The following is a 16,490-nucleotide window of genomic DNA, read 5'->3' as shown; positions in this document are numbered from 1 at the left end:
GTACATGCGGAGTGTTTTTGTATCTGAACGTGTAAACGTGACTTTACCGTAAAAAAAAAGTATACTATTTTCACTGATACCATTGTGAAATCTATTGTTTCCAGCCTGCATAATTTATATTTGTTGTGATTGGTTTTCTCATCATTTACAGATTTGATTACTGTTACCTTTAGACAACTGTGTATGGGGTCACCATAGTGTAAAGGTCATCTCCATATATGGGGCTGCCAGAGGCATATGGCAAGAGAAAGTATTGATTACCGTCCTGCACTAATGAGTCCTAATTAGACGAAACCGGTCCACAGTTGTCTTTGTCTCACTGCTGCCTGTTGCTGGGACGGCCACGTGTTCTCAACGCTTTGAGTCTGTGGTCTAAACCAGGGGTCCCCAACCCCCGGGCCGCGGACCGGTACCGGTCCGTGGCCTGTTAGGAACCGGGCCGCACAGCAGGAGGCGAGCGGTGGGTGAGCGAGTGAAGCTTCATCTGTATTTACAGCCGCTCCCCATCGCTTGCATTACCGTCTGAGATCCGCCTCCTGTCAGATCAGCGGCGGCATTAGATTCTCATAGGAGCGCGAACCCTACTGTCAACTGCGCATGCCAGGGATCTAGGTTGCGCGCTCCTTATGAGAAGTCGGAATCCGTAACTTATTTTAGTCTGCGCGTGGCCTGCCCATTGTATTTACCACTTCCGTCCGCGCCTTTTTCCCGCACTGCGCACTTGTCTCAGTCACAGTTTTGGTATAAAGCCCACAAGCTAACCCTCGCCAAAATGAGCAAAAAAGAAACGTCGCTGGAGAGCTTCTTTGAAAAGGGGGAAAGGCCCAATGATGACCACCCCCCCAGTCCGTGAAAAAAATGTCTTCCACGAAACTGGTCCCTGGTGCCAAAAAGGTTGGGGACCGCCGGTCTAAACGACAACTTGGTCACAAATTCAGTTTTTCTGAGCTGTTGGTCTAGATAAGTTGGAGAGGGTGGGTGCATGCATGCTGCACACCTATGTATGGTTTTTCATCTAAGATGACTCCCTGTCCCTTCAAATGCCGTGAATCCTACACGTGGAGGGTGATGGTGGTAACGATGGTGTGGGTGGTGACGTTGGTTACGGTGGTAATGATGGTGAAAGTGGTGACGGTGGTAACAATGGTGTGGGTGGTGATGATAGTGACGGTGGTGACGATGGTGACGGTGGTGATGGTGGTGACGGTGGTGACAGCGCTGACACTGGGACGCCTGCACGGCGCGACTGCCTCTCAAGGGCAAAGCTGGGCCACGTGGTTTGCGAGGAATGCAATCCCCTTTGCACTTCTAAAGGGCACCCCCAGTGGCAACTTTTTTTTAACAATAAGAGGGCAACTCAGCATTTCACCTGCAAGCGGCTTTGCTCTGTACGTAGGGGTGCTGATTGCTCGATGTAAAATACAATTGAGTAATGTCCGATTATCACGGTTGGCTAAGCACGGTGCAACAGAAGGTCGACATACATACAAGGATCTTATTGCAGCCTCGTAATTTAATAACACACTGATCCACATTCGCGCACTTAGCCACAAACACACGCGCAGTTGAGCACACCCACAGCTAGACGATAACGCGTGCTTCTCTCGTTATCTGCTGTCATCTGGCTCTCGTGATCGCCGGCCTTGCCTCGCCACAGCTGCTGTGGAGTCGCCTTTGTGCAGAATATAAATTACAACGTAGAAACGCATACAGCCCCTGTCTACTGATCTATTTTATCATCTGTAAAACAAGTAATCCTGATTTGTTTACAGATGTTTTACTAACTAAAAGTCTATCCTCCCTTGAGCGGGTGAGTGAGCAGATGGGTGTGGGTGGGTGAGCGGATGAATGTGTGGATGGGTGAGCGGGTGAATGTGTGGATGGATGGGTGGGTGAGCAGGTGGGTGTGGGTGGGTGGTGAGTGGGTGGATGAATGGGTGGGTGGTGAGTGGTTGGGTGGATGTGTGAGTGAGTGGGTGAGCGAATGGGTGAGTGGGTGGGTGGTTGAGCAGGTGGCAGGTGTGTGAGTGGGTGGGTGAGTGAGCAGGTGGGTGGTTGAGCACTTGGGTTGGTGAGCGGGTATGGTTGGTGAGTGGGTGGGCGGGTGGGCAGGAGGGTGGTGAGTGAGTGGGTAAGCGATTGGGTGAGTGGATGGGTGGGTAAGCAGATGGTGGGTGTGTGAGTAGGTGAATGAGTGAGTGAGCGGGTGGGTGGACGAGCGGGTGGGTGGGTGGATAAGCAGATGGCAGGTGTGTGAATGGGTGAGTGAGCGGGTAAGTGAGCGGGTGGGTGGGTGAGTGGGTGGGTAGGTGAGTGGGTGGGTTGGTGAGTGGATGGGCGGGTGAGTAGGTGGTTGGTGAGTGTGTGAAGGAATGGGTGGATGGTGAGTGAGTGGTTGAGAGCGTGGGTGAGCGAGTGAGTGGGTGGACGAGTTGGTGGACGAGTGAGTGGTGAGCAAATCGGCGAGCGAGTTGGTGAACCGGTGGTGAGTGGGTGAGCGAGCAAGCGGGTAGGTGTATGAGTGGTGGATGGGTTAGGAGGTGAGCGGCTGGGTGAGCGAGTGGGTGAGCAGGCGGTTTGAGTGGGTGGGTGGTGAAGGGGTAGGTGAATTTCTGGATGGTGAATGGGTAACTGGCTGGTGGATGAGTGGGAGGGTGAGTGAGTGGGTGAGCGGGTGGGCGAGTTGTGAGCGAGTGGCAGCGCTGCTCGTGAAGCTGTGAGTCTGTGTGAGTCTCTGTTTAAGCCTCCGTGTCTCTGTGCGAGTCTGTGAATCATGAGGTGAGTTTATTTGCGAGTCTTAGCGTGCGTCTTTGTGCGAGTTCACGAGTCTCCGTGTCTCTCTCAGGACCCCCTGGATGCGTTGAGGCAGCTCTGATCGCGTAACTGTGAATCTCTCAAGGCGGAGTTCTCCAGTGGAGAGTCTCGCGTCTTGTCCTGGACTCGCACCCAGGAGTCCTTCGCCCAGGAGCGCCTGGATCTGCTCCACTGCCAGGACCACTGCGTGCATCTCCACGGCAACCGCCGTAGCAATCGCGGCAACCAACATCACCACGATGGTCACCGTAGAGACCGCCATGATTATAGCAACTTCCATCGCCATAGCAGCAACCACCATCACCACAGTAATCACCGTAGTTACCACCATCACTGTCAGCAACCATAGCGTAGCAACCACAATCAGTCTAGCAACAACCACCGTCACCACAGCCACCAATATGGCAACGACAACACAGCAATCACCATCAACATAGTTGCAATCACAGCATAGAAACCACATTCACTCTAGCAGCAAACCACCATCACTACAGCAATCATCGTAGTAACCACCGTCACCAAAGCAACCACCATAACTGGAACCCAATAGGAATGAGTCATTATGTTGATGATGTTGACGATGATGTTTTTGTTGCTGCAAGTTGCAAATCAACTTGTTTCCAAAGTCCGTGTCTCCGCGATCTCTCTCCCTGCTATACTAAGGTTTTTAATTTTTGCCCCCCTGATTCTGCTGAAGATTTCCTCTTCATACTTCCTCGTCTCCTTGTTCTCGAGTGCCTCCTCCTCTTCTCATTGTGTTCTGGATGTCCGTTTTAGTTTTAGTCGTAGGTTGCATAGTACCAACCACTGAGGCATGGACAGTCCTAAACATGGGATTGGAAACTGCAAAACAGGGAGTGGCTCTTCTTTTGAATAAAACAATGAATGCGGTGTGGGAAGCTGCGAATCTCAAGTAACGGTGGGCTCACCTCCCCATTATCGGGAGTCAGGTAATGGTGGCTTGGTCACAGGAAGATGCGCTTGAGAGTCTTCCACTCTGGTGGTGGGTGTCCATCTCGGACCCCATTAAAACCGACAGTGGCCTGGTTTCAGCCAGCTGATGAAAGTTGTAATAAATAATTTCATAATCACTTGCAGTTGGGGTTGGCATCGCCCCCCTCTCCTACTTATGCCCATCCATCCTTGGTTTAACCAGGCTGGATTGTGAGCTCACATCACGTGAGCTCTTCCGACGGGCAATGCTTGAGTTGACTGGGTCATCTAGCCAACATACCCAGCCACCACATGCTCAAGTAGCTTATGTTGGGGCAGATAGAGGGTTATAAACGGACATCACACAGGCTGGAAAAGAGATGGACTGATGCAGTAAAGGAGAATGTGGAGCCGAGTGTATTTGCTGAAGACGGCGCTCAGGGGAGAGCTGCATTTTGGGGACATGGGTGTTACGAGATAAGAAATAGGCTGAGCCATTGTCCCAAAGAGCACTTGACTCTAGAGCCTGTATGGCTATTAGGGGTTCTTTGTCTTAGCTTTTTGTGTGGAGGAGAGGGAAAGAGTGCTCCTAGCATAGAGAGAGAGAGAATTACAAATATAATGATAATAACAATGTTGTCCATCTATCTACGAAAACATCACCGGCATCCCAAGACTAATTTTTTAAGAAATTCCTGCCCTGGGACGGCTGACCATTTCCATGAAACAGGTGTTTGGCTTTGTGTGGGAGGGAACCAGAGTACCGGGAGAAACTCCACGTTGCACATGAGAGGATAACACTCACAGTTCTGCAACAGATGGAATTCACAGACCCGCTTGCTGTACTGTTGGATAAAGGCCTTCCTACATATTATCTGTAGTAATGCTTTCTTGCTATATTTCACCATTACGCCCATTATGGGTTGGTGAAGCGAGGGGGGCAGGACCGATTCTTCTGTCACTCGACTGATTTCAGGCCATGGGTTTCTAGTGCCGGTGCTCTAAGCACTGCAGCTGCTCCACCCGATATTCCTGTGCAACGTTGCACGTAAGATATTTTATCGCAATGGATTTTCCAGATGAAATATTTTCTAAAATAAAAAATGCAATGCAGGAAAAACAGAAAAACTGCCACGACACGGTGGGCAGGTGTGAGATAGAATGGATTAAAATGATCACGACTGAACACCCATGCCGAGCACACCGTAGTGGTGTTCACTTCATCTGGTGGCGAGATGTTAACGAACACCTTGTGAAAGGCCCAAGGCAGATCCCTGGGTTTGATCTTCCAAAAAGCTCATGGTCCACCCTAAACCGCATCCACTGCACAAACCATGGCAGATGCAGATACCTGATGCACAAATGGAAAATTAAAAACTCTCCAGTGTTCAACTGTGGTCATCCAGAACAGACCAATCAACATACAATGAAGCAATGTCCGATCCACATGACAATGACACACTGCGCTACTCTTGACGTGGTTATCTGGCTTGACCACCTGAATGTGAAATTGTAGTTGTTACTCTGCATCTACATCAGCCATCTGAAAACAGAAGACAAAATGATAGGGGAGGGAGGGGTAGAGAATGGGAAATGGAGAAGCGGTGAGGCTTTAAGAGAGGAACAGAATGAGGTTAAGGAGGGGGACTTCTTAATGTGCTGGGGAAGATTATTCCAGTGTAGGTGTGCAGGGAGAAGGATTGAACGCAGGGAGATGGAGGAACAGAGAATATTGGGAACGGAGAGGACGAGAGGGGACATGGAAGGAGATGAGAGGCAAGAGAAGGTGGGGCAAGGCCATAGAGAGATTTGAAGATGAGCATCAGACATTTGAAAAGACAATGGTCGTGAACGGGAAGCCAGTAAAGTTGATGGAGGAGAGGCAAAGTGTGAGAATAAATGGGAGATTGAAAATAACTTGTGGGAAGTCTTTTTTATTTGTTGGAGGGGAGTGAGGGCTGATGCAGGGAGACCAAAACGACGAGAATTGGTGGTCCAGACGGTTAAAAATGAGAAAATGAACTAGCAGTGGGATAATAGTGGGAGGTATTAGTGATATAGTGGACGTGGCAAGTTATTAATTTGGCGGATCTAAATGGTAGTGGGCTGGGTTAGTGGTGGAGTGGGGGCTACGACTGGAGTGGGCAGGGCTAGTGGTGAAGTGGGTTGGACTAATTGAGGAAGTGGGCGGGCCTCGTCGCGGAGTGTGCGGGTCTAGTCGGGAATGGGCATCTCTAGTGGTAGTGTGGGCGGGGCTAGTGGGGGAGTGGCTCTGTGTACGAGTCTGGACGTTTTCGTGAGTGTGTAGATTTGAGTTGATATACGAGCCTCTTTGTGAGTGTGTTTGTCGAAGCGAGACTGTCTGTGTGCCTCTGTGCGAGTCTATGCACATGGCCTGGCACAAGCGTCGTGGTGATGTAACCGCCACTTAGTGGCGAATGGCGGTTGTTATTGAGTCTATGCAACCCTGTACGTCTAGCTCAGTGCGAGTACATTTCGCTGTTTGTCTTTTTGTATCAACATGCGTCTTTATATATCAATGTGAGTCTGTGGATCTCTGTGAGTTTATGGGTCTGTCTGAAACTGAGTGTCAGTGGAAGGCATTTGACTGGTAAGCCCTGTGATATCCACTTTTGTGGGCCACTTTCTAACACAAATGCTTGCACTGCATCATGAGATATCCAAACAGGTTATATTATTAGTCTCGTGACACCATTAGTAGGTCGATGAAAGTATTGGGTACAATATCAAAAATATGCAATAATATTGAAACCTTTAAATGGCAACGCCGCATGAGTAACCAGGAGAGTCCTCTTGTGAGTTACACCGAGTTTGTATTCTCCAGCACGTAGTCCATGCGAGAAGTTTGAATGCTTGACAAGCAAGAGAAGGAAGTGGAGTGAGCCATATGGAAATTTACTAAACCTCCTGCACCAAAAGCTCAATGCGCTGAAACTGAGAGCGCAGGAGTGGGGGTCACTGGGAGTCTCTTCTCTGTTTCCGTGTTTCATCATCACCACCTACAGTCACGGCTACCCCCAGACACAAATACAACACAAATCCCCCATATACAGTACACACACACAAGGAAACCATACACAGATCCCTCATGTAGTCTACACAGGCTGTTGGGGAAAGTGCAGTTAGTGAGCACCTATTCAGGCTGACATGGCACACGAGGGTGTGGTGTGGCCAGTGCCATGCTCGGCCACCTTTGTCTCCGCACTGCTGATGTTTACACACTGCGATGGGTACTCGGTTAAGGCTGAATATACAAATACAAATCTACACCTAATAGCAGAATCTGAATATTTATACTGGAGTAATCCAATGAGTGGAGTCAAGAGAGGACAGGAAATTACAACAACCAATATAAATACACGATGAGAGTGCAAACTATAGTAAAGGTGAACAAATCACTTAAAAATATGGAAACAAAATAAACTCTGTTTTATCATACCAGGTAAGGCCCAGAGCTATTATCTTGTTTTTCAGAAGCGACCTGGCCACATATAATAGCTCGAGGAAGTGGATTACCACTTGAAAATTTATAGTAGCAAAATAATCTAAACGGATGTTTCTAAATGTGGAGGGAAAAACTGGAGGACCCAGAGAAAATCTCCATGTGTCCACGGAGAGAACTTGAACACTCCACATGTACAGCAGGTATCAGGGTCGGACCCCCAAACTCCTGCATACCAGCCGAGGAAGATAGCATCACACCACCGTGGCGTCACTTAATACATATTAGCATGCAAGTTCAAATTACATCAGATCCCAAGCTTTGGAAAGGCAGTAAAACAACAGCAATACACATTTCCAGACCACACCGAGACAATGACAGTCTCCCAATAAAATTGTACATTTAAATTTAATTATTGGTACATTTTCTGGGTTCTTTCGGTAAAGTCACGTAGAATGGAAATAAAAAAATAAAGATAAAACAATAAAATAAAATTCTCCCTCAACGTTTCGGCCACAACACAAGTAGCCTTCTTCAGGTGAAGAAACAGAACTGTCGGGACAACAGCGCTTCAATGAACACTGCTAAGCTTGGCAGCGTCTTTAGGAAAACTACCCATATGGATGCTTACTTAAAACCGGATTCCCACCACCATCCATCCCAGAAGAATTCCCTCATCAAGACTCTATACCATAGAGCCCAATGCATTTCCGACCAGGAACACATTGCCAGTGAACTCGAGCATGTACACCAAGCTCTCAAGGCTAATGGTTACTCCGACTACACAATCCACAAAGCCATCACTCCAACCAAGAAGAAGGATCCTCTTGAGGAGCCATTCAAAACCATCACCTTACCCTACATTGCGGGGGTCACAAAAAAGATCTCCAAAATCCTGAATAAACACAAGATCCAGGTCCGATTCAACACAGTACATAAAATCCGTGATCTGGTTCCGTCTGTAAAAGATGTGGTTCCAGACATACAGTACCCGGGCGTCTACAAACTAAGTTGCCTCTGTGGTAGCAGCTACATTGGAGAAACCAAACGACATATCTCAGACCGCATCCGTGAACATAAAGCAGACTTGAAGCACAGTAGGACGAATACCTCAGCCGTGGCAGATCACTGTTATAATTCAGTGGGCTCACATGACATTGACTTCTCCAAGACGGAGGTTCTCTGCAAGCCATCCGGCTACCATGAGAGATTCGTTCATGAGGCCATCCACATATACAAACACAGACAATTTCAACCGAGAAGATGGATTTTGGCTTTGTAACCATTGGAAAGACGTTATAAACCATTTCGGTTCTTGATTGATTGTATTTTACGGTGACTTTCAGACCGCAGTCCATTCGCTGGCACTGCCTCTTAGTACCTTTCACACGACGGTCAATGGTATGGTTTTTAGCATGTTGTATAATAATAAATAGTATAACAGTGTAATGTTTAACATAATTCATAAGGCAATATATAGTATCGTAATTGTATAGTGAATATACAGCAGTGTTGTATAGAGTAGGGTTGGTAGAATAATACATAGTGTAATATTACAAGTCTAATATTTTATAGTCTAAAGTATAGGGTAGTGTATAGTAATGCATTGTATAATTCAATGGTGGGGTTTGTCTATGGCAGTGTATATTACGGTGTATAGTCGTGTAATATATAAAAAAAAGTTTAATTGGAGGCATATCAATATAATGCATAATGTTAGAGCTTACATTGGGCTGTATATACGATATTATACAATGTAGTTTAGATTGGAAGGTTGTAATGTATAGTAGTCTAGTTTATAGCATAGTTGTAATGCAACACAGGATAGAGCAGCGCATCATGGCTGTTTCTCTTTCTCCCCCCTCCTCCGTTCCGAGCATAGATGGACTCGTCCGACTGAACAAAGCTTGTCGCTTTCCGTGGTGCTAACATTGAAAAGAAACCGCTACTTTTTTCGTCATAGAATTGTAATGTATAGTAACTCATTGCTAGTAGCTCAGCTGATTGGATAGTATATTGAGTTTATTGATAATGTTGATGTATACTCTTTAGTTATATTTGATAAAGTCACGTAGGTAAAAATAAAATAACAAAAATCACGACGTTTTGGCCACAACACAAGTGGCCTTCATCAGGTGAGGGACTGGACTGTCCAGAGGACAGCGTTGGAGTGAAGACAGCCAAGCCCAGGTCGCGTCCTTTAAGCTGTGTGGGAGGAAACAAAAGACGCCTTGACAAAGGAATTAGCATAAAATGATGTACTGGACCGGCACGGTTGGGGAGGGGGGGGATTTTACATAATGTTGGTGTGAAGGGAAATAACCTGCTATTAAAGTTTGGGATACCACTACTTGAAAAAATATACTGTACCATTGAAAATTAGTATAATGTTTGGTTTGATTTAGAACATCTTTCCAATGATTGCTTAATTTGAAACCATCCTCTCGGTTGAAATTGTGTCTGTGTTTGTAAATCTGAATTGCCTCGTGGACAAATCTCTGATTAAAACCCGTGGGTTTGCAGAGAACCTTGGTATCGGAGAAAACAATATCGTGATCACCCACAGCGTTGTAAGTGATCAGCTACGGCAGAAGAATTTGTTCTGCCGTGTTTCAAATCTGATTTGTGCTCGCGATTCGGTCAGAGACATGTCGTTTTGTCTCCCCGATATAGCAGTCACCACAGGTGCAGCTCACAGCTTAAAGGACGCGACCTGGGCTTGGCTGTATTCACTCCAACGCTGTCCTCTGGACAGTACGGTCCCTTCACCTGATGAAAGCCACTTGTGTTGTGGCCGAAACGTCGTGATTTTTGTTATTTTATTTTTACCTACGTGACTTTACCGAATAGAACCAGAGTATGGATCCTTGCAGTCACGAAAGCTTCAAATCTAGAATATTGATGTAGTTTATATTTTAGTTTTTTTATCAGTTTACTATTTGGTATTCATTATACAGTGTAGTGCATACCCAGTTACTTTACGTTAATAGCTCAACTTATTGAAGAATATATTGAGTACATGTATTATATTGATGTAGTTTATTCTTAGTTCTTTCACATCGGCTTATTGTACGACAGTTGGGTAGTTGCAGTTCTTTAGCGTCAATATACTAAATGCCTCTGTTGATATGTAAACTCTGACTTTAACATAGCTACTTCCATGACCAGTTACATGCTAATCTCCCAGTTACATGCTAATTTCTGACTTTAACACTCTGCTAATCCAACACATTAACACAGCTACATCAATGATAAATTCTTCTGTTGATATGTAAACTCCTTTGTCAAGGCGCTCTGCTCCTCCCACCCAGCTTAAAAGACGCCGCCAAGCTTAGCAGTGTTCATTGAAGCGCTGTCGTCCTGACAGTTCTGTTTCTTCACCTGAAGTAGGCTACTTGTGTTGTGGCCGAAACGTCATGAGAATTTTATTTTATTATGTTTTATTTTTATTATTTTTTTCTATTCTACGTGACTTTACCAAAAGAACCAAGAAGATGAATCCCTGCAGTCACAAAAGCTTTAAATCGAAATTTATTGATATTGTTAAGCATTCCGAGGCTGTTGAAGTGCTGTTATTCGGTATATAGATATATGTTGACATAGAAATTTGAAATATCAGGTGTATTTTTTAACCTGTTTTTTTTACCTGGATAGCCTAATTTGCAAGTGTGACCTGACACCAAAAAATAAAACTAATAAATTAGAGCAATGAAGCAAAGAGAAATCAGAGCAAAAACAACTTTAATGCAAGAAATGAACATTCCACAATCATTACATTTCGATTTAAAGCTTTCGTGACTGCAGGGATTCGTATTCTTGGTTATTTCGGGAAAATTCTCACGACGAAATGTCGTGAGAATTTAAGTTAAATTTTTATTATTTTATTATTTCCCTTCTACGTGACTTTACCGAAAGAACCAAGAATATGAAACAATCATTAATTAAACAAAATAAATCACGTTACAGTTGCAACACAAGCGCCCGTCTTCAGGTGACAATCGCGATAGCCGCGATGTCTGCTGCGAGCAGCACGATGTCTGCAGCAGACACACCAATTGAAAGTTAAAATACATACATTTTAAACAGATATAGGGTGACTATCGAAGTCATACGTAAAGTGGCTAGGATATGTGCATGTTGTGTGATACACACCTCTATGTACGCACCAGTGATGTGCGGTGAGGTCAATAGCTGGGGAGGCACTGGCTAGTGTCAGAGCCAGATTCACATAGAGGGCGTGGCCTCACGGAGGGGGGCGTGGCCTCACTGAGGGGTGCGTGTTAGACACGTCCCCCTCAGTTATAGCTGCCTCCTCTGGTGCTTTTTCATTGCAATTTCATGACGAGACCAGCGAGCCTAAATATATTTATACACATACGTGAAATAAGTTACCTCGAGTATGGAAGGCGAGGACATGAAATGAAGGGGTCTACAAACATTACACACACGAACATGCACACACAATTTGTGAAGTAGTGAATGCGAGGTGTGCAAGTCTCACACTAGCTCTTTACATCTGTGCAGTCCAGGCTGAAGCCTCTTCATTTCCTCGGTGCCAATGCCGCAGTCAAACAGGTTGAGTGTCTCCACAGGTTCCTCTCGATGCAGCAGGATCGAGGTGATGGCAGCGCAGTCTGGCAGGGACAGCCTTGTGAATGACAGGTCTATCTCAGTCATGGACCGAGTGGCATCACTCATGGACTTGCGGTCGTGCAGCTCATGCACACAGTGCAGGAGACTGATGAGCCTGTGTTTGTCAACCTTCTGATTTTCCATGTTGTGATTGAGCCACTCGATTATTTCCTTTTGAGAATCTGCAGATGGAGGATCCAAGATACCCTCAAAGAACATCCATGGAGTGCTTGATGCTAGTCCACAAAAAAACCTCTGAAACACATCAAACCTCCCATCTTTGCTGTCCTCAATAGCTTTGATTATGTCACTCACTGGCCGTGTTGAATGTGTCAAATGCATGGCTAGAATTCCTGGATTGTTAAGTGTGAAAACGAATAACAACTCCCTTATTCTTAGTTCTTTCGGTAAAGTCACGTTGAAGGGAAACAACAAAATAATAAAACGTGACTTTACCAAAATAACTAAGAATATGAATTACTGCAGTCACGAAAGCTTTAAATCAAAACAACTCCCTTGTTTAATGCCCTCACATGTGAACACTTTGTTGATGAATGTACTTCCTAGTTCAGAAGAACTAACAACACACTCTTCTAGATCTTTTTGGCTGAACACCTGGATGTTTTGCTGAACCCCTTTCAGAGCCATATTTGCAAGAGACAATAAAATTTCCTTGGCTCCGTGGCTGCCACGTCCATGGTGTTCTACGAGCCCAAACACGTATTGTGTGAAGAGGTCGGTCATTGATTTGAGGATAATCTCAGAATGATCAGACTTTTGTAAATGTTCCTTCAGTGTAATGGCTGCTATATGACAGAATGAAGGGTTCTGGGACAATGTATTCACTGTTTCATTTTCCTGCAGGAGCTTGAGTACTCTTTCTGCTAGATTCCTATCTTTGTAAAAATTGCGTAAAAATTCTATTTTATCCTCATGGGAAAACCCAGCAATTTCAACAGCTCGATCAACATTCACTCCACTCAGCTGCGCCATGGCAATAGGTCTGGTCGTTATCAAGACCGAGGCCTTGGGCAAGAGGTTTCCATTCACTAGTGCAGCAATGATGCCTTCTACTGTTGCCGTCTTACGTGGATCAGTGCAAGCATTGGCATAGTGAAGGCACTTTCCAAACTCATCCAACCCATCCATAACAAAAAGGGTTCTCTCTTGGTTTGCGTAAACCTCATCCGCTTTTTTTCCCAAACATGAGTGCAGCACAGAAAACAGCTCTGCCAGTGACACCTCTCCAACATCATTTATCTCCCTGAACGTGATGAGCACGATGTGCTCAAAGCGTCGTGCAAACACTCTCTCACCTGATAGCAGGCTGTGCACAATGAATTTGCTCAACATGGTTTTACCGCTGCCTGGAGTCCCAACTACAATAACCAGTCGGGGGTGTGTTTCTTTTCCAATGAGATCAAAGAGATTATTGTAAGTCATCCCTTCTCTCTGTGCTCTCTTCATCAGCTCCTTGTGCTGTTTGCCTCTCGCTAGTAACTCGTGCTGCTTGGTTTCTTAATGGCGGTAGTAGAGAACCAGAATTGGCTTCACCATTCTCTCCAGCAGAAATACTGCAGGTTCTCCAGGTCGTGCGTTGTAGTCTCGTGTTAATGATGTCAGCTTCAGCAAGAATTCTCTGTAATCATCACCAGGGTTATCTAAATGAAACAAATCATTTAAAAACAAATTAGTTTCATTTACACTAAAAAAACATTCCTATAGCAGACAAATATGTTTAAAATAAACTACGTAAAAAAAGCATAGCGAATTCGTTCATCATGGAAAATGTATCGCCATCATGTACATCACAAATTATTGTGTGGACATTTTCCCGATGTGTATTCTACATATCTTAACAAAGATTTACCACCACTTGTCTTGTTTGTTTTGCATGTGAAACAAGATAGTACCACCACATTTGAAATTACGATGTACATCAGCATAATCCCAACCTAATGCTATCAATTTGTGTCTAAAATGCACTGCTGCCTTGTCCTACAATTATTATTTTTTGTTGTTTAGGATGTTGAATTTTACTTTTTATATTTCACTGGTATTGGGGTTGTGTTTCCTTTTCCATTTCAAGCTGGCCTACATCACCTAGCAAGGGGGCTACACTGTGGTTGAGTGCAGTACACCAGGCACGGTCTATAGCAGCAGAGAAGATGAAGTGCTTTCACCTCCACAACAGCCACATGAATTACAGAATTCGTAGCATACCACGTGTTGCATCGTAGGTTCACTTAAACTTCAAATAATCTGGTTACTGCATCATCAGCAAGCACTGTGGCATCCACTACATTGGGGAGAGTGTCGATTTCCAATAGAAAATTTGCTCAACAACTTCCATCTGCTTTCCAAGTAAACACTGAACCCAGAGGCGCACCACTTGGGCAATGTTGACCATAATAACCGTGATACCTCTGTATCTGATGTTATTTTAATCTCTCGGGAATCATATATTCAGAGTCATTTAATCACGTCGACTTTTTTTCTAAATGAGAGGGATACAAATTTGACGTTTAATCTGGAGTGAATTATAACCAATCCAGTTTCAGTTTCATTTATTTTGTATAGCCCTGTGAGCCATTCGGCTCTTGAATCGGGTGCAACCGCAACAAATAAAAACAGGAAAAAGAAACATCTTAAAGTGACTACGCGCAAACAGAAAAATCCAGGAAAAAACAGCAAAGTCTTCCAGAAAAAGCACTGTATATCAATGCTGTGTGCAAAAATCCCAGTGGGATGCAAGTCAAACAATAACAACCATAAGACAATTTAGATTAAAGTTATCAGTCTAACTCTGTACTACAACAAACAAATATGGCTAAACCAAAACGTTTTCGAAATCACCAAAAGAAAGCTATAAAAGCAATGGAACAGTGATCATAAGAACTGATTGAAATTTTACAATAAACGATATAAATAACATGTACTACCAAACTTTGCAGCCATAGCTGGCTGCATGAGTCACTCCATAACAGCAGGAGTATCAGTAGGAGTGTCAACATTTTTAAAGAGTTAAGAGGATAGAGTAGGTTCCGTTTCATGAGTCAATGGCGATAAAAGGCTGGGTGTCCTTAGAAATAGCAGTGATAGCTAGTCAATATATAAAAAAATTAGGAGTAAAAAATGTCCACAAAGGAGGAGACATTGTACTGAGAAGAGCAGATAGCCAAGGACGGAGCCATTTGGAACACCATAGAATGGGGGCTTCTGAACGGAAGGCAGTCATTGCTTGGAAAAATAGGGCTCACTTTTAGAGGGTGAAGCAGAAGCAGTGGGGAAGTGTGTGAGAGATGCCTGCATAGCAATGCCGATTCAAGAGGATGGAGTAGAAGCAGCTTCCATAATTTAAGAGAGGTGGTCATTCACCCTGCAGTTTCAACGACATGGCCTTGGTGGAATCCAGATTGTACCAAGTCATGGAGACCATGGCAGCAGATGGGTTTGCTGCCATGGCCAAACATCTTGGGCTTGACACTTGAAAGAGCTTCATAGCTCATTACATTCTTCCAGCTGAAATAAAATGTCTGTGTCTGAAGAGGTGAGAGAACATCACCATGTTTAAGTCTTTTGCAAGGAAAATGAGGTGTAGGATAGGACAGAAATTCAGGAATGTTGGGGTCCAGTGTGGATGTAATGTTTTGATACTGACACACATTTCCATTATCCATCCATCCTTTCCTCCAAGTTGCTGATTCCTTGTACAGACCCTGCTATGGAATGGAATATTAATGTCCTCCTTCTGAGAGGAATGTTGTCATGCAAGGGTGGTGCAGTTTGCTAATATTAAATGACAATTCATATCAGTTCAAAGCAATTATTTCACTTAAATTTGCCAGAGACATGCAAATGAATATGTGAAGTTTAGCATCACTCACGAGAAGCTGCTCCAGGGATGGCTTTACCCGCAGTTCAGCTCAGATCGACACCCATCACGTTGAGCTGCTGCTCATGCTGTGATATCCACTGATCCAAGAGAGGGATCTCGGATCTCAGCGGCACCAGCACGGCTTCAATGAATCTCATGCACACTTCTTCTCCCTTGCCGAGCACCAGGTCAACCAGGTGCCGTGTTCGCACAATGGGGACTATCTCTGTTTGACAGGAATGGTCAAGCACTTCTGAAGACTTCGCCTGGAGGTATTCCTGCAGTTTCACTTTGTTGGTTCTAATAATCTCATATGCAGGATCATTTGATGCCATCACGACAAATGCATCGAGTCACCTGAAGAAAATGAAAACAAACCACGTGTCACCTGTAAGCATAGTCATGTAATTTTAGCCAGGTAAAAGAAATAATAATTATAAATATAAAATGTTGCTACTAAATTCTAAGAGGTCTCGGTTAGGTACAATTGTGACTAGCTATTTGATCGTGAATACATTGGGTTATTTAAATTGTAATACAAGCTTAAAATTGTTATTGGAATATATAGAAATACGTAAAATTGCATCGAAACACTTTAGGCATCTCAAAACAATCTTCACTGCAAGCATTTGAACATTCACATGAACACAACACTACGATAAAAAAAGTAAAATGTAAACCTAATTCAAAACACCACACAGTTTTAGCAGATTAAGCAGCTGTGTGACACCACGTGCTCTGCCTCGACCATCGTGATGCCACGCAGACGGC

General features: G+C 44.6%; 1 long non-coding RNA gene across 1 annotated transcript; it reads right to left on the bottom strand.

The window, feature by feature from the left end:
• Positions 1 to 10,934: 10,934 nt before the first annotated feature.
• On the bottom strand, positions 10,935 to 16,177 carry LOC142923016 (uncharacterized). Its single transcript, XR_012940475.1, has 2 exons — positions 15,730 to 16,177; positions 10,935 to 13,503 (listed from the first exon to the last, which is right to left on the bottom strand). It is a non-coding gene; the product is annotated as an uncharacterized LOC142923016 (long non-coding RNA).
• Positions 16,178 to 16,490: the final 313 nt, after the last annotated feature.

This window comes from Petromyzon marinus, unplaced genomic scaffold, assembly GCF_048934315.1.
Source record: "Petromyzon marinus isolate PM22_M1 ecotype Great Lakes invasive population unplaced genomic scaffold, UKy_Petmar_22M1.pri1.0 PM_Scaffold_25, whole genome shotgun sequence".
NCBI lineage: Eukaryota > Metazoa > Chordata > Hyperoartia > Petromyzontiformes > Petromyzontidae > Petromyzon > Petromyzon marinus.
Note: the sequence above shows the minus strand (reverse complement) of the source record. Positions and strands in the feature narration are given on the sequence as shown.